Source organism: Canis lupus, chromosome 22 (assembly GCF_003254725.2).
Source record: "Canis lupus dingo isolate Sandy chromosome 22, ASM325472v2, whole genome shotgun sequence".
Taxonomy (NCBI): domain Eukaryota; kingdom Metazoa; phylum Chordata; class Mammalia; order Carnivora; family Canidae; genus Canis; species Canis lupus.
The window spans coordinates 43,179,718-43,198,521 of NC_064264.1; the positions used below are offsets into that span (position 1 = coordinate 43,179,718).

The window sequence follows — 18,804 nt, forward strand, 5'->3', positions numbered from 1 at the left end:
TACAAATAAATTATAGAATATTCATAGTTATATTCATAAATATTGTACTGCAATTGGCAAAGATAACTATTACTTCACATATCATAGATGCACTAGCATAATTTTGAGCTAAAGAATCAAACACACACAAAAAAAAAAAAAAAAAAAAGAATCAAACACAGAGGTGCTATTTGTGGTTCCTTAAAAGCTGAAAGAATTAAGATAAGTCAGGATAGTGCTTGTATATGTGGAGGAAGGGTGTTTGTTAATGGTGAGAAGAGTCTTGAAAGGGGCTTCAGATTTGCTGGTGATGTTCTTTCTTTTTTTCTTTTCTTTTCTTTTTTTTTTTTTTTTAAATCTGATAAAGTGTGTCCCACCATGGAACAAATTTCTACAGGACTCAGGTGTGTTCACTTTGTAAAAATTTATTAAGGTCTAACTTTCTGTAAGTATCCAAGTCAATAAATATTTACATCAATGACAAAGTAAAAGTAGGAAGTGAATGAGAAAAGAGAGGACTTCAGCAAACTATAGAGAATGTAACTAATGTGGTCAAATTCAGTTGAGGATTAAATTTAGATAACCATTAAGAAACAGTTATTAAATTTCATAAATAGAAGGTCATTGGTGAATACTAAATTCATAAGGGCATTTTCACAAGAGCATTTGCTATGGAATGGTGGCCATTAAAATCAGACTGCAATATTCTAAAGATGGTTGCATCAAATGGCAGTTTTAGGGAATGCCTCCTTATTTTTGAAACTTTAGGATCTTTCTTCAAGGTATAATCAATTGTATTGGAGAGACCCCAGAGTTTTACTAAATACTTTATTCTCTTGTAAAACTAACATTGTGTTTAAATCGTTAGAGAAATAGATAACTTTTTCCTGACTTAAATGAAATCACAACAAATGACTATTTCTATCTGGTATAGGCTGTGTGACTGGGAAGTATACAATACAATGCTTTTATATGTTTTGACCCTTATACAGGGACTTAATTATTAATTATTAAAAGTTTTGGGGAAGATTTTTGTATATTCTTAGTAACTTCATGTACCTATCTACTCATATCCATGACTTGAAATATACATTTGAAAATTTCCTTTATGACTCAGCCTGGGCAAATAAAATGTGCTTTCAGTAGTGATAGCTATAAATCATGCTTAATAGACATTTTCCATTGTGAAAAAATAAGGTGGACTCTTGCATGGGAGCTGTTATTAATCAGTGGCTCAAGCTACTGAAAGCCAGTTTAGGAATGAATCTACTGATTATGAAATCATTATATAGAGTACAGACTATTTAAGGCCTAAGTGGCCTAAGTCACTTTAGCACGTTGATGAGTTTCATTTGCCACATTCCTACTCACTGTGGTTATAATATTTAAATGTTGATGCCATATATGCTTTCTAGATTGCCAAAATGCCTGGTGCTTTATTATTTCTTCATTCTAGGGTGGAAGTACAAATTAGTGACTACAAGTGTGCACTATGCAGTCAGCCCACCTGGGTTTGACCTTGGCCAGTTATTTAATATTCGTGTACTTTTGTTTTCTATTTTTTTTTGTATATCTTTTTATTGGAGTTCGATTTGCCAACATAGAGTATAATACCCAGTGCTCATCCCATCAAGTGCCCCTGTCAGTGCCCATCACCCAGTCACCCCTTCCCCCCCCCACCTCCCCTTCCACTCTGCCTTGTTCATTTTCCAGAGTTAGGAGACTCATTTTCTGTCACCCTTTCTGATATTTCCCACTCATTTTCTCTCCTTTCCCCTTTAATCCCTTTTACAATTTTTATATTCCCTGAATGAATGAAACCATATAATGTTTGTCCTTCTCTAAATGACTTACTTCACTCAGCATAATACCCTTCAGTTCTATCTATGTTGAAGCAAATGGTGGGTATTCGTCATTTCTAATGGCTGAGTAATATTCCATTGTATATATAGACCACATCTTCTTAAAACATTCCTCTTTCGATGGACACCAAGGCTCCTACCACAGTTTGGTGATTGTGGACATTGCTGCTATAAACATTGGGGTACAGGTGTCCCAGCATTTCACTGAATCTGTATCTTTGGGGTAAATCCCCAGCAGTGCAATTTCTGGGTCATAGGGCGGTCCTATTTTTTTTAATTTTTATTTATTTATGATAGTCACAAAGAGAGAGAGAGAGAGAGAGAGGCAGAGACACAGGCAGAGAGAGAAGCAGGCTCCATGCACCAGAAGCCCGACGTGGGATTCGATCCCGGGCCTCCAGGATCGCACCCTGGGCCAAAGGCAGGCGCTAAACCACTGCGCCACCCAGGGATCCCCGGGCAGTCCTATTTTTAACTGTTTGAGGAACCTCCACACAGTTTTCCAGAGTGGCTGCACCAGTTCACATTCCCACCGACAGTGCAAGAGGGTTCCCCTTTCTCCACATCTTCTCCAACATTGGTTGTTTCCTGTCTTGTTAATTTTCCCCATTCTCACTGGTGTGAGGTGGTATCTCACGGTGGTTTTGATTTGTATTTCCCTGATGGCAAGTGATGTGGAGCATTTTCTCATGTGCTTGTTGGCCACGTGTAGGTCTTCTTTGGTGAAATTTCTGTTCATGTCATTTGCCCATTTCGTGATTGGATTGTTTGTTTCCTTGCTGTTGAGTTTAATAAGTTCTTTATGGATCTTGGATACTAGTCCTTTATCTGATAGGCCATTTGCAAATATCTTCTCCCATTCTGTAGGTTGTCTTTTAGTTCTGTTGACTGTTTCTTTTGCTGTGCAGAAGTTTTTTATCTTGATGAAGTCCCAATAGTTCATTTTTGCTTTTGTTTCCCTTGCCTTCATAGATGTATCTTGCAAGAAGTTGCTGTGGTCAAGTTCAAAAAGGGTGTTGCCTGTGTTCTCCTCTAGGATTTTAATGGATTCTTGTCTCCCATTTAGAACTTACAACCATTTTGAGTTTATCTTTGTGTATGGTGTAAGAGAATGGTCTCGTTCCGTTCTTCTGCACATGGCTGTCCAATTTTCTCAGCATCATTTATTGAAGAGACTGTCCTTTTTCCAGTGGATGGTCTTTCCTGCTTTGTCAAATATTAGTTGACCATAGAACTGATGGCCCATTTCTGAGTTCTTTATTCTGTTGCATTGATCTGTGTGTCTGGTTTTGTGCCGGTACCACACTGTCTTGATGATCACAGATTTGTAGTACAACTTGAAATCTGTCATTGTGATGCCCCTGGCTCTGGTTTTCTTTTTCAATATTTCCCTGGCTATTTGGTGTCTTTTTTGATTCCACACAAATCTTAAGATTATTGTTCCAACTCTCTGAAGAAAGTCCACGGTATTTTGATAGGGATTGCATTGAACGTGTCAATTGCCCTGGGTAGCATAGACATTTTCATAATATTAATTCTTTTAATCCATGAGTATGGAATACTTTTGCATCTCTTTGTGTCTTCCTCAATTTCTTTCAGAGGTGTTCCCTAGTTTTTAGGGTATAGATCCTTTACCTCCTTGGTTAGGCATCTTATGCTGTTAGGTACAATTGTAAATGGGCTTGACTCCTTAATTTATTTTTCTTCAGTCTCATTGTTAGTGTATAGAATTGCCACTGATGTCTGGGCATTGATTTTGGATCTTGCCACATTGCCAAATTGCTGTATGAGTTCTAGCAAAGCGAAGAGGGAGAGTTTGACTTCTTTGCCAATTTGAATGCCTTTTATTTATTTTTGTTGTCTTATTGCTGAGGTTAGGACTTCTAGTACTATGTTGAATAGCAGTGGTGAGTGCAGACATCCCTGTCATGTTCCTGATCTTATGGGAAAGACTCTCAGTTTTTCCCTGGTGAGAATAATATTTTCTGTGGGCTTTTCATAGATGGAAACTTAAGATGCTGAGGAATGTTCCCTCTATCCTTACACTCTGAAGAGCTTTGATCAGGAATGGATGCTGTATTTTGTCAAATGCTTTCTCTGCTCGATTGAGAGAATCATTTGGTTCTTGTTTTTTTCTCTTGTTGATATGATCTATCACGTTGATTGTTTTATGAGTGTTAAACCAGCATGGCATCCCGGGGATAAATCCCACTTGGTCATGGTGAATAATATTCTTAATGTACTGTTGGATTCTCTTGGCTAGTATCTTGTTGAGAATTTTTGCATCTGTGTTCATCAGAGATATTGGTCTATAATTCTCCTTTTTGGTGGGGTCTTTGGTTTTGGAATTAAGGTGATGCTGGATTTAGAAAATGAATTTGGAAGTATTCCGTCCCTTTCTATCTTTCGGGACAGCTTTAGTAGAATAGGTATTATTTCTTCTTTAAACATTTGATAGAATTCCCCTAGGAAGCCATCTGGCCCTGGACTTTTGTGTCTTGAGAGGTTTTTGATGACTGCTTCAATTTCCTCCCTGGTAATTGGCCTGTTCAGGTTTTCTATTTCTCTTGTTCCAGTTTTGATAGTTTGTGGTTTTTCAGAAATGGGTCCATTTCTTCCAGATTGCCTAATTTTGGCCTATAGCTGCTCTATGTTTTTAAAATCATTTGTATTTCCTTGATATTGGTTGTGATCTCTCCTTCTTCATTCAAGATTTTATTGAATCTTTTCTCTTTGTTTTTAATAAGGCTGGCTAATGGTTTATCTATCTCATTAATTCTTTCAAAGAACCAATTCCTGGTTTTGTTGATCTGTTCTACAGTTCTTGTGGTCTCTATTTCATTGAGTTCTGCTCAAATCTGTATTAACTCTCTTCTTCTGCTTGGTGTAGGTTTTATTTGCTGTTTTTTTCTTCAGTTCCTTTAGGTACAAGGTTAGCTTGTGTATTTGAGGGTTTTTTCCAATTTTTTGAGGAATGCTTGTATTGCAATGTATTTCCCTTTTAGGACTGCTTTTGTTGTATCCCAAAGATTTTGAATGGTGGTATCTTCTTCTTCATTAGTTTCCTTGAATCTTTTTAATTCTTCTCTAATTTCCTGTTGATCCATTCATCTTTTAGCAGGATGCTCTTTAACCTCCACGTGTTTGAATTTCTTCCAAATTTCTTCTTGTGATTGAGGTCAAGTTTCAAAGCATTATGGTCTGAAAATATGCAGGGGACAATCTCAATCTTTTGGTGTCTGTTGAGACCTGATTTGTGATTCTGTATGTGGTCTATTCTGGAGAAAGTTCCATTGCACTTGAGAAGAATGTGTATTCAGTTGCCTTTGGATGCAAAGTTCTGTAAATATCTGTGAAATCCATCTGGTCCAGTGTATCATTTAAAGCTTTTGTTTCTTTGGAGATGTTGTGCTTAGAAGATCTGTCATTTGCAGAAAGTGCCATGTTGAAATCTCTTACTATTAGTGTATTATTATCTAAGTATGTCTTTACTTTGGTTATTAATTGATTGATATACTTGGCAGCTTCCACATTAGCACATGAATATTCATGATTGTTAGGTCCTCTTGTTGGATAGACCCTTTAAGTACAATATAGTATTCCTCTTCATCTCTTACTACAGTCTTTGGGATAAACTTTAATTTATCTGATATGAGGATTGCTACCCCAGCTTTCTTTTGAGGACCATTTGAATGGTAAATTGTTTTCCAACCTTTCAGTTTCATGCTGGAAGTGTTCTTTCTTAGGTCTAAAATGAGTCTCTTGTAGACAGCAAATAGATGGGTCTTGCTTTTTTATCCAGTCTGAAACCCTGCGTCTTTCAATGGGATCATTTAGCCCATTCATGTTCAGAGTTACTATTGAAAGATATGAATTTAGTATCATTGTAATGCCTATTCAGTCCCTATTTTTGTGGATTATTTCTTTGGGTTTCCTCTTTCTTTTACAGGGTCCCCCTTAATATTTCTTGCAGAGCTGGTTTGATGGTCACATATTCTTTCAGTTTCTGCCTATCTTGGAAGCTCTTTATCTTGCCTTCTATTCTGAATGAGAGCCTTGCTGGATAAAGTATTCTTGGCTGCATGTTCTTCTCATTCAGTACCCTGAATATATCCTGCCAGCCCTTTCTGGCCTGCCAGGTCTCTGTGGATAGGTCTACTGTTCATCTAATATTTCTCTCCGTATAAGTTAGGGATCTTTTATCTCTTGCTATTTTAAGGATTTTCTCTTTATCTTTGGTTCTTGCAAGTTTCACTATTAAATGTCGAGGTGTTGAATGTTTTTTACTGATTTGGAGGGGGGAACCTCTCTATCTCCTGGATCTGAATGTCTGTTTCCCTCCCCAAATTAGGGAAGTTCTCAGCTATGACTTGTTCAAATATGCTTTCTGGCCCTCTGGCCCTCTCGGCACTCTCTGGAACCCCAATTATATGTAGACTTTTCCTTCTGAGGCTATCATTTATTTCCCTTAACCTTTCCTCATGGTCTTTTAATTTTTTTTTCTCTTTTCTCCTCAGCTTCTTTTCTTGCCATCAACTTGTCATCTATGTCACTCACTCTTTCTTCTACCTCATTAACCCTTGTCGTTAGGTCTTCCAGTTTGGAATGCATTTAATTTAATTGATTTTTAATTTTGGCCTGATTAGATCTAAATTCTGCAGTCATGAAGTCTCTTGATTCCTTTATGCTTTTTTTTTTTTTCCAGAGCCACCAGTAGCTTTATAATTGTGCTCCTGAATTGGTTTCCAACATCGAATTGTAATCCAAATTCTGTAACTCTGTGGCAGAGAGTACTGTTTTTGATTCTTCCTTTTGTGGGGAGTTATTCCTTCTAGTAATTTTGCTCGCTGCAGAGTGGCTGTATGAGCAGGCTGAGTCAAGAATATCAACTACGACCTAAGTAAATTTCACCCTAGATGATTCTGCTGAGATCAGAGACCAGAAATTGAAAAAGAAAGATCAGAACGATATAAAACAAAAGGACCACTAAAGTGAAAAACAAATTTTAAAACAAAGTAGTAAAAAATAAAGGCCACGAATCCCAAAGAGGAAGAGAGAAAGAAAGAAAAAAAAAAGAAAAAAAAAGGAGAAGAAAAAAAGGGGGGTGACTGGGAGATTGTGGTGGTGTTGAAGTTGTAGTGGAGGGAGAATGTAGTCTACCTGAGGGGTTCTCTAGGGTGATCCTCTTGTTTGTGAGTATATTAAGTTTTGTATGTTAGAAGATGCTCAGTCCCAAATTTATATAAACCAGAAATACTTGTAGAAGGCCCCAACATTGACCACCAAAACATAAATGAGATAAAAGAGGTGGGCAGAATGGGAATGAGGCATCTCACAGAATGAATCAGCACGGTATACCGCTTGGTTCTGTGTCATGCTGGTCATGTTTTAGAAGGTATTAACTTCTGTCTTTGTAGAACAAAATGAGGCAGAGAAAACAAAAAACACAGAACAAAAAGACATATCTTGTATATCTCCCAAAATGAAGTTGAGTATGTTGAAGGGAATCTAGAAGTGTGAAATATATATAAGACATGTAATTGTAGAAATATGAAAGTCAGAAAGGAAGAATCTTAAAAATGAAGATGTGGTAAGATATTGTAGTTAAGGTAGAAAAAGAAAAAAATTGGAAATTTATAGTCTGATATAAAAATGAGTTGTATTTTCCAAAAGAAAGGAAAAAAAAAAAAAAAAGGAGGGGTATCCTCTGGTTCTATATACTGTAAATTCCTCAACTTCCCCTGGAGCTTTCCAGTGCTTCTTGGTAGAGAACTTGCTCTTCCTCTGTCCTTCCAGCTGGTCTTCTAGGGGAGGGTCTGCTGTGCTGATTCTCAGGTGTGTGCACCTGGGGGAGCTGCCCCACCCCCCCCAACCAGGTGTTGGGCTCAGGTGAGCTGTTTACCCCGTGAGGCCCCTGTTCCCTGTTGCCCCACCTCCCCCAGGCACAGGGTGACAACAGGAGGAATAACACCACTGGCTGTGGCCAGCTCTCCAGCCCTGCAGTCAGCCCCTGCAATAACTACCACAGCCTCCCAGTCTGCACTGGCCTAGATGCTCCCGGGGTGGCGGGGGCACTGACCTGCACAGCTCGGGGGCACCCAGTGGCAGAAGCATCCTCGTTGTCCTGTGCCCTCCCTGTCTCCGCCTGTCCCGGGGGAAGTGCAGGATCCTGGGCTGTGTCCCTCGGTGCCCTGGGATCCCAGGCCTGTGCTGCTGGAATCATGCTCCCCGGGCCTCAGCTCCGAAGGCAGCAGGGCACACAGCCCCCTCCGCCCAGAGCCCCCACCTGACCGCCTGGCTTCTCCCCGAGGCCCCACTGGGCACACGCTCCAGCGCTTTACCGAGATTGGCCCTCGGTGTGTGGTGCTCTCCCCGGGTGCGCTTCCTCTGTTAGTGACTCAGGGGGACTGGAGGCTCTACTGCCCCTCCTGCGGTTCTGCCCGATTTCCCTGCTGAGCTCCTTTCCGTCCAGGAAGGATCCAGTGCGGATTTTTTAAAGTTCCTGCTTCCCCGGGTCTGGGCTTTCCTGTGCCAGAGGCTCCCCACACCTGCCTTAGCCCGGCTCCTCGCAGGCTCCTCCCCCACTGGATTCTTTTTTAATTTTTTTTTCCACCTTCGTACCTTGTTAGAAGCAAAGACCCTTCTCTCTGTAGCATTCCAGCTGTTCTCTCTTTAAATCTCAGGTCGAAGTCATAGGTTTTCAGGGTGATTTGAAAGTAATCTAGGTAAGTTGGTGAGGCCAGGTGAGGTGAGGACCCTACTCCTCCGCCATCTTCTCAGCTCCCACCTGTACCTTTGGTTTCTTATCTTCAAACTGGATATAGTATAGTTTTGTGCCTATTAGGTAGGAGTATAATGCCAGAAATTATACAGCTGGATAGTGCCTAGAATTGAAGTGATGTGGAGCGCCTGGGTGGCTTAGTTGATCAAGTACCCAACTCTTGATTTTGGCTCAGGTCATGATCTCAGGGTCATGGAATTGAGTCATGCATCAGGTTCTGTGCTCAGCCAGGAATCTGCTTCTCTATCTCTCCCTCTGCCCCTCCCCCAGCTCTCTCTCTTTCTGTCTCTCTCTCAAATAAATAAATAAATTTTTAAAGATAAGAAGAATTGATGTAAAGATAAAACTGATTCCTTGCTGCTAGGATAGTAGAGCCAGTGCCACCAATCTAGAAAGCAAGGCAATATGCCTTACCCTAGTCATGCATATGTGCATGCTTTGAGCTCAGTCTTAGGCTACTGTGTGTGTGTGTGTGTGTGTGTGTCCCAAAGAAATTCTCACACAGGTACATAAGGGAATGTGTAGCAGAACATTTATTAGAACATTTGCAACAATGGGAACAAATGGAACAAAAATTGAAATACTTGTTTTTGGTGGCAGAAATAGGAGAAATAGTTGCTAGGGGAGTGGATGGGTAAAACACAGCAGGTACACATCAAGAGGTACTTTGCAATGCTTAGGCACAATAAATTCAGTGCATCCATAGCAACATGGACAGAATTTAAAGGTCTAGCGTTGACTGAGAAGAGTTAGAAGCAAAATGAACTCTAGAGCATAACACCATTTTTAAGAATGAACAATACAGGTACAAAAATACACCTTTTGCAGACCTCCCCCCCCCAAAAAAAAAGATATAGATTAAACACATTATAATCTTAACTTTAAGTGGAGGAGGCAGAAAGGACTGATGAAGGGGGAGGTTATAAGGATAAATAGGAATAAATAAATTCACCAGCAATGTAATATCCTGCTGGCTCTGGCAGCCAAAAATTTAGTTAATTCAGTGTACTTGTACATTAATTATTTTGCTGTTAACCTTCACAGAGAATAATGTTGATATTCCATAATCTAATGATTCTGAGCTCATTCCACTATACCTGAGGAATTGAAATTAAGTAAAATTAAATGGAATATGAATCATAAAGCACTTTCCTCATGAAAGACATGATGAGGATTAAATGAGTTAATACTTAAAAATACACTTCCAATATTCCCTGACACAGAAATACTCAATAATGTTTTCTATTCATTCAAGTATATAACTTCCTTGGCTCCAAATGCATTTTAGTTGTGAAGTCAGATATAAAAGAGTGCTCATTTGGAAACATATTTTAACCTTAAATTGCTTGTTTATTTGTTTTGCCATGATGTCAATAAAAAGTTAATGATTACGTATTTATCTTTCCTATTCCTTCTTACATCTTGATTTAACCAATTCTTCTTTCCTTATAGCTCTGTAAGAATTTCAGATACTCACATGTAATTGTATATGTCTTCAGATGCATTGAAAGAAGAAAAAGACGCATTTGCTTAGAGCATGAGGGATTTTAGCCAACGTCAATGAATCAGAGGGTTTTAATTCACAAGGGTGCAAATTCATTTAGGCCTGTCATATCCTACAAAGGAAAATCATCAACCAGAAAGGGGCAGTGAGGCATGATATTAAACAGCTGAATGTGTCAAAATAATCACTCTGTGGTTATGGAGTCCCATTCAGTACCTATGAGCTTGAACTGTTGCCATTATGTGGGATTTTCATCCCTCTTGATAATTGACTTGTTTTTTTTTTTTTTCTAATATAATTATCATGAAGTTTTCTCTGAAATGCAAATTTAAGCTCAATAAGTCTACCAAGTTATAATTCTTGAAATATTTTTTAAGTGTTAAACAAATTTAATTTGTAAAGGAGATTTCCGTATGAGAGGCATGCAGTTTTTGTTGTTGTTGTTTTGTTTTTGTTTTGTTTTTGCTGTTTATTAGTACAAGGTAGAATTGGACATACTTACTGAAGAATATCAGTTTTTTTCCTAATCACCTGAACATCTAAACAGAAATAATTAGACAACTACAGGGTACATTCCTCATATGTGAGAGCCACTGGTTTTTTAAGCCTAGCAGTATGCTTCTAGGAAGGTTAATTTTCAGGTCACTCAGCTGCCCGACATCAGTGGACTGAAAAATTCACTGAATTATTAATAAAGAACAACTTACTTTAATGTTTCCCTTTAGAGTTAGTGAGGAAAAGCAGAGAAAAAAGTAATAAACTTCTATTATGTAATCAAAAACATATATTTGGAGTAATATATGATCAGAAAAGAGATTCGTTGTCAGCTTTCACAGGACTTAGTTTCATCAAGAGGCTTGGAAATATCTTGTTTTATTTCAGTAAATTAAGAGGGAGACAGACTAATAAATTGCTCCTTAGTGAAGTCTTTCAGTCTGAATACTACAGAAAAGATTTGCAGATAGTCATCAAGACAGGTATATATATTCACTTTTGAATTATATCTATTTGTAAAGTATATTTGCTCCAAAATATTCTTTTACAACTTGGGCATGTTTATTATTTGTTTATGCTGTTAACCTTCAAAATGAAATTGCTGGTTATTTTACTGGCAAAAAAAAATGGTGTATTTGGGCAAAGAAGAGAATTGCAATCTGGGACAAGCAAGCTAAAAGTAAAACCATAGGAAGTCGAAGGAACAAAGAAGAAGGGGAAGTTGGGAGGGCTGTTAAATACAAAAAATCTATTAGAGTAAACTGAAAGTTTGAAGTATAGTGCGTTTTAATTGGCTGAGTTGTGACAGTCTGTCATTGGCTGGGCTGTTGTTGGGAGGGAAAGAAGAAAGCATTCTTCCACCTGCTGGCATAGTAAAGTAGTAACCAAATTAGTATCTTCATGCAAGCTGCCTCTCTTCTTATTGGGTCTGCAGTTGACAAATGGTAGGGGGTATGCACCCCACCCCTGCCAGACTCCTGACTCCATTGTAAATGAAGTTTCCTTTTATTAATTTTCACAATGTTTGATGAATCAAAATTCACCCGCAGTCTAATATCCCACTGGCTCTGGCAGCCAAAAATTTAGTTAATGCAGTGTACTCCTACATTAGTCATTACCCAAACTATTATGGAACTCATAAAAGACTTAGTGCATTTTAAACTGATGCCAGTATTTTTAAAAATGAAATAAAATAACAAAGAAACAATGCATCTCTGCAGAAATTCACCGGTTACTATGAGAGTTTAGATAAGAACAAAATATTGCAATCTAATTACACACAAAATGAATAACTTTGTAACATGTTATAAAAGCTTGAAATTATATCTTTGGAAAGAAGCATTATTCCCCATATTTTAAAGTAACACATTTGCTTTTAATTTTTATCATAGTTATTTTTACCCTTTAAAAATATTTATAATCCTCATATTATGAGTGAAATATGCTCATTTAGAAAAAATGCAATGGTTAAAATTATCAAGGAAAATATTAAAATAACCCATTAATTTAAAAAATGATTTTATGGTTTTATTCCCCTTTTCATCTGTATTTTTAAAATTAAATTAAAATTATACTCTATAAACTTATTTACTATTTCCAAAAAATTATGTAGCATGTAAGATTTCTACAAGTGTGTTTTAAAACATATTATTTCTACAACATAATAATCTATTGTATGAGTATTCCATAATTTAACCATTAACAATACATATTTATAATGTTTTTAGTTTTATAAACATTTGCATATGAAAAGTTCCAGAGTGGAAATTTCTAGAATAAAGGGCATAACTTTTTTAATTTCTTTTTTTTCTTTAAGATTTTATTTATTTATTCATGAGAGACAGAGAGAACAGGGAGAGGCAGACACAGGCAGAGGGAGAAGCAGGGCTCCATGCAGGGAGCCCATGTGGAACTTGATCCCAGGTCTCCAGGATCAGGCCCGGGGCTGAAGGCTGCGCTAAACCTCTGAGCCACCTGGGCTGCCCCACCTTTTTAAATTCCTTAATGCTATTAGCACAGTCTTCTATCTGAAGTGTATAAATTTGCCAGTCCATATGAATATCTCTTTGAACACATGCTTGCTGGCATTATTTTAAATTTTTATTGTTTTCATTTGTAGTTCTATAATTCCTATTGAAATTCAGTATTTCTGTCAAATATTTACTAGTTATAACTGTTGCTTTTCAAAATTTTCTCTTACCATCATTTTGTATTCTTTATTCTTCAGAGGCTATTTTTATTCTAATTAATTTGAATGAAATCCCCTATCTTTTTATAAGCACTTTTTAAAAAAGATTTTATTTATTTATTCATGAGACAGAGAGAGAGAGGCAGAAACATAGGCAGAGGGAGAAGCAGGCTCCATGCAGGAAGCCCGATGTGGGACTCGATCCTGAAACTCCAGGATCACGCCCTGAGCCAAAGGCAGACACTCAACTGCTGAGCCATCTAGGCATCCCATGAATCCCCTATATTAATGATGTTACCTTTTTGTTACATTTATAGAATATATGTCTTTAATCTTTTTGCCTTTTATTTTAACAATATTTTTCACCTTTATGAATTTACCTTTTGTTTAATTATATTAAATGATCTTTCAGTTAATCTTGATTGCTTGTACACTTAGAAAATCTTCCCTCGGGGATGCCTGGTGGCTCTCTCTCTCTCTTTTTCTCTCTCTCTTCTTGTACATATATATACACACATATACATGTATATTTTATCCTTCATTTTTTCTAGATACAATTGTGGTATATAGTATGAGATACAACATCTAAGATTTCGTCCAAATATTTATTTATTATGTATTATTTTTTACTCACTGATTTAAATTTTAAGGCAAGTACAGTATACATGAAACTTAATATAGGTTAATATAGGTTCATTCATATACTATATTTTAAAATGATCTTTCAAATGTTCTAACAATAATGCTCTATAGTTGTACTAACTGAAGCTTTGGAGTATGTATTAATATACTGTTGAGCCAGCTCCACTGGCTCATCACTACTTTTGTACTACCTCTTCTTTTTCTGATTTTAATTTTCTTTTCCTATTCTTTCTCCTCTTTGCCCTCTACCTGTCTCTCTCCTCCTGCCTCCACTTTTTCCTTTCCTCACTCTCTTTGTGCTCCTCTTCCTTTTCCCTCATCCTTCTTTTCCTTATTCCTCTTTTTCCTACTTTGTTTTTAACTTTCGTTTGTTAGTTTTTGACTTATTAATGGGCCTTCAGCACTGGCATTATTTCCTTTGAAATAAATGTGTGTGTGTGTGTGTGTGTGTATAAATAGACATTCCATTATTCTATGGAGGATAAAAGCAGATATGAGATTTACCTAAAATATCCCACATATTATACTGTTTTTGTAACTCATCAGTTCCTGCACACATAAAGAAAGATACACAAGTGAAAATCAGTGTTTATAATGAGCACTGTACACAGTACTAAATATTCCTTCAACTTGAAAAGAGGGATAGAAAAATAGTCTGTTATAATTAAGCAATTGAGAAATGCCCTTTTTTGACAGATACTCATTTTTCTTGCTCAGTCTCTGTTTTGAGCTGCCAAATACATCAGTTAAAAAAAATCTCATCTTCAGTAACAGTGCATCAGCATGTTCTGATAATTTTTCCAAATCACATTACCAGATAATAACTGTGCTTTGAACTTTGATTTGGCTATTCATTTATTCACTCATTGCACAAATATTTACTGAATACCTTTTGAATACCTTTCAGATACCTAGGATATAGTCCCCATTTTCCTTGGGATAGTATTCAAGTAGGGGTGGGATGAGGTAGGGATGGACCAGCCACGTGTAATAGATACATGTATAATAAGATCAATACTAACTGTAGTGAGCATTGTTATAGAAATAACACAGATATGTATAAGAGATAAAGTCACTGTGTCATGCTATTTTAGATAAAGTAATAATGAAACACCTTGCTGGTTGACATTTGATTTGTAACCATTTGACTTTACAGAGACATCAAATTTCCCCAAAGTAGAGATGGAGACCAGGGACTGTTCAACCAAGCCTTATGGTGCTGGAAGTGGCTTTGAGTTTATTGAAATAGGGACTGAAATCACATTTCAGTACATTGCATTATAGTGCTTTATTTTTTCAACTAACAGAATATTTTTCCAACTTTATTGAGATATAATTGACATATATTATGTAAGTGTACAGTGTAAAGATTTGATGTGTGTATAATATGAAATGATTGCCATAATGTTAATTAACACATCCATCAACTTTTGTGGTGAGAACTTTTAAAATCTACTCTCTTAACAACTTTCAAATATGCAATAGAGTATTGTTAACTATAGTCACCATGCTGTGCGTTACATTCCCAGAACATGTTCATCTTATAACTGGAAGTATATACCCTCTGACCATCTTCAGCTATTCCCTCCACCCACTACTGTTATTGGCAGCCACCAGTTTGTTCCCTGTTTCTATGAGTTTGGTTTATCCTAGGGTCCATATTTGACTTATATTTCAGGTTTATTTTAAAGCACCTTTACCCACTTTCCAAGTGCCCTGTTGATAATTTAACAATTTTTTGCTGAAGACTCTTTTCTGCAAGTACTATGAGTATAATGTTTACTAGTATTAGAAAATGTGTGATAAACCTCCCCAAACTCTATAATGAACTTATATATCTCAGCCATTGAGAAATTTAGACACGATCATAGTTTTAAACCTCTTTTGTTTGAACTTATTAAAATATGTATCAGCCCAAAGACCCTGTTTCTTTGTCCCAAGTTCTTTACATTTATAGAAATTGCTGTAGGCACATGTGTAATATGATTGTGGTAGCAGTGTTTGTTGTCTCTGGAACAATAGAGCCCGGATGCTTGCTTATGTGATCAGAACGCATTTGCGTAAAGGTATTAGCAAATATGATTATGTAAAGCAGCGATAATTATAAATTGCTTATATAACATTTCTGACATTCAGGACATACCCCTACAGTTTCTTTTAACCTTCACGGTGAAACAGTCAGGTAGGTGAAGCAGAGATATTACAGATGAGGTAATTGAAGCTAAATGAATATAGTGTAGGCACTGGCTTTGCTATTTATTAAAAAGCAGAACTATGACTGAGGGGAAAAAACAGCCTCCAAAGTTTAGTACAAATTCTGTGAAACAGAAAGCAAAATGCAATTACTTAAAGTTGTAGCATACTTACTAGAAACAGTTTGAAAATAAAAATTAGTATATATGGCATCTATGCCTGGTTTTGCCACTTAGATTAGTTATATGTCACTGGGAAAGACACGTTACATCCACAGGCCTCAGAATTTTTCATCTGTAAATGAAGAAGAAATGGACTTCATTCCATTCTTTATTTATTCAACTGACACTTGATTTTGTGCTAGGTACAGTCCTCATCACCATAAAACTAGTATAGAAGACAGGCTGATTAAAATGAAATGTTATTGGTATATTGAAAGAGATGTGCACCAAGATGCTATAATAATTTGTGGGTGGATGTAATCTGGACTCATTCATTCATTCACTCAAAAATATTATGGACTGCTTTTTTATATTCTGAGAATTGTTCAGATGCTGAAAATGTAATAAAAAGTAAGAATTAGTGAAGAGGAAGTAATAAGAGACTGGAATAGGACGTATCAGGCAGAAAAAGACAGTACAAAAGCAAGCTGGTAGGAGGTGAGATTGGAAAAGGAGGTAAGAGTCCCTCCTAGGTAGGGCCCTTTCTTGCTATGGTGAGTAGTAGATACTTCATCTAAAATCCTTGAGGAACTGAGAATGGCAAGGCTAGATCTACATGATGAATCACCCTGCAACATTGTGAATACTGGATTAGAGGAGCCAATCTAGAAGACTGCCTGAAGGTACTACTCACCTCATTTCTTTGGAAGACAATGTGGCAATATCCATAGAGTTGGAAAATCCTCATTCTCTTAAACCAGTTGCTTCCATTTCCAGGGAATAAATCTCCCACTATATTCAAGAGTGTTAAGGGGATTCAGGACTATTTGAAAGAGAAAAACATTAAAGCGAAGTATTTTAGAATTCTACACTTCTAGGGATCCCTGGGTGGCGCAGCGGTTTGGCGCCTGCCTTTGGCCCAGGGCGCGATCCTGGAGACCCGGGATCGAATCCCACATCAGGCTCCCGGTGCATGGAGCCTGCTTCTCCCTCTGCCTGTGTCTCTGCCTCTCTCTCTCTCTCTCTCTCTGTGACTATCATAAATAAATGAAAATTAAAAAAAAAAAAAAAAAAAAGAATTCTACACTTCTAGTTATTTAAATAATGAAATATCCATACTATTTAGGGATGAAAAGAATATTGTGGATACATATACATTGAAGTGTAATATACAAGAAGCTGTATTGTTGAGTGAAAAAAAAGTAAGAAGCAGCAAAAGCATTTATAATGAGATGATGTACAGTTAGCTGCATTGTGCCAGCTTACAAAGAATGAATGGACTAAGAAAATCTTATCAAGGAGACTTAAAATAGATAAACAGAAAAATGGCAAAAGAAAATTTGAAGTTAACATAAAATTGAGTTTTTGAATGGAAGAATTGATAGATGATCTTAGAGTTTACTGAGATGCTAGTCAAGATAGGACTGAAAAATATTTTATGAGATTTAGTAATAAGGAGGCCATAGGTAGTTTTGATAATTGTTCCAATAATTTAGGCCAGTAGAGCTCCTGGTTTTTCATTCTTTCAGCAACTTAAAGAAGAGGTAAGCTTCTTGTTGAAATTCTTTTAAGCACAAACATATCCATCAGTTGCACCATATGGTGTGAATATAAAGTAGGCTTTATTGAAGGAAGATTTCAAGCATAGAGCACATCATCCCCTGGGCTTTCATCCCACAGAGCAGTATGCTCAGGTTGGTACAGTTGAAATAATCAAATTATTGGTACGGTTGAAAGGACCCAAATGTCCATCAATTGATGAATGGATCAAGAAGATGTGGTATAGGGACACCTGGGTGTCTCAGTGGTTAGGTGTCTGCCTTTGGCTTAGGGCATAATTCTAGTCTGGGGATCAAGTCCTACATCTCATGAGAGAAGATATTGAGTCTCCTAAGAGACACACACAGAGAGGCAGAGACACAGGCAGAGGGAGAAGCAGGCTCCACGCAGGGAGCCCAATGTGGGGCTCGATCTCAGGACTCCAGGAACATACCCTGGGGCAAAGGCAGGTGCTAAACCACTGAGTAACCCTGGTGTCCTAATAAGTAAATAAATGTAAAAAAAAAAAAAAAAAAGATGTGGTACACACACACGGTGGAATATTACTCAACCATCAAAAAGAATGAAATCTTCCCATTTGCAATGATGTTGATGAAGCTACAGTGTATTATACTAACTGAAATAATTCAGTCAGAGAAAAGACAAAAACCATAGCATTTCACTCGTATGTGGAATTTAAGAAACAAAACAAATGAACGTAGGGGAAAGAAGAAAAAAGAGAGAGACAGAAGGAGGCAAATCCTAAGACTCCATTAACCATAGAGAACAAACTGAGGGCTGATGGAGGAGAAGTGGTCAGGGGATAGACCAAATGGGTGATGGGTATTAAGGAAGGCACTTATTGTGATAAGTACTGGGTGTTATATGTCAGCGATCAATCAGTAAGTTCTACTCCTAAAACCAATATTATATGTTAACTAACTAGAATTTAAATTAAAAGTTGAAACACAAAACAACAAACAAACAAAAAGGTTGGTAAGTTGACTTAGAGCATCTCAGAGAGGATCCAAGAAAGAAAAAGGGTGGCTGGCAACATCTAGTAACTATGTAACAAAAGAGCTTCCTGGTCAAGGAAACATGTCAGAAAGGAGAAGCTGGAGTCACAAGGCTGGTATCAGCTTGTTTTTCCAGTGGGCTAACACATGTGCCAGCAGGCTTCCTCTAACTTCCCAAAAAAGGAAGGAAATAAAACTCCGGGATATCTTGAATTGTTTCTCGAGCTTTCCCTCCTATTCTTTGGAGGCTCATCAAATATGATTCTCTCCAAAGGCTTAATTTGATATTATATTGTAGCATTTTCTAAAATGCAGTCTGTCAGTAGATTTTGATAAGACCATCTGTGGCTCAAAATGGGGGTGGCTTATCTACCCCTGGAGGCAGTTCATGGTACTCCCCTTTGTCTCAGGGCATTATGAATACTACATGGAACCACTGTGATA

The 18,804-nt window shown here is 37.2% G+C and overlaps 1 protein-coding gene across 4 annotated transcripts in view; it reads left to right on the forward strand.

Moving 5' to 3' along the window:
• GPC5 (glypican 5) overlaps positions 1-18,804 on the forward strand; it is a 1,341,373-nt gene that overhangs the window by 499,071 nt on the left and 823,498 nt on the right. The window contains exon 8 of one of the 4 annotated variants that reach the window (XR_003133900.3): positions 347-412. The exons of the other annotated variants lie outside the window; for them this stretch is intronic. The gene's annotated coding sequence lies outside the window, so the exon portion shown is untranslated. Of the gene's footprint in view, positions 1-346; positions 413-18,804 lie in introns of those variants that run through there. 4 annotated transcript variants of the gene reach the window in all.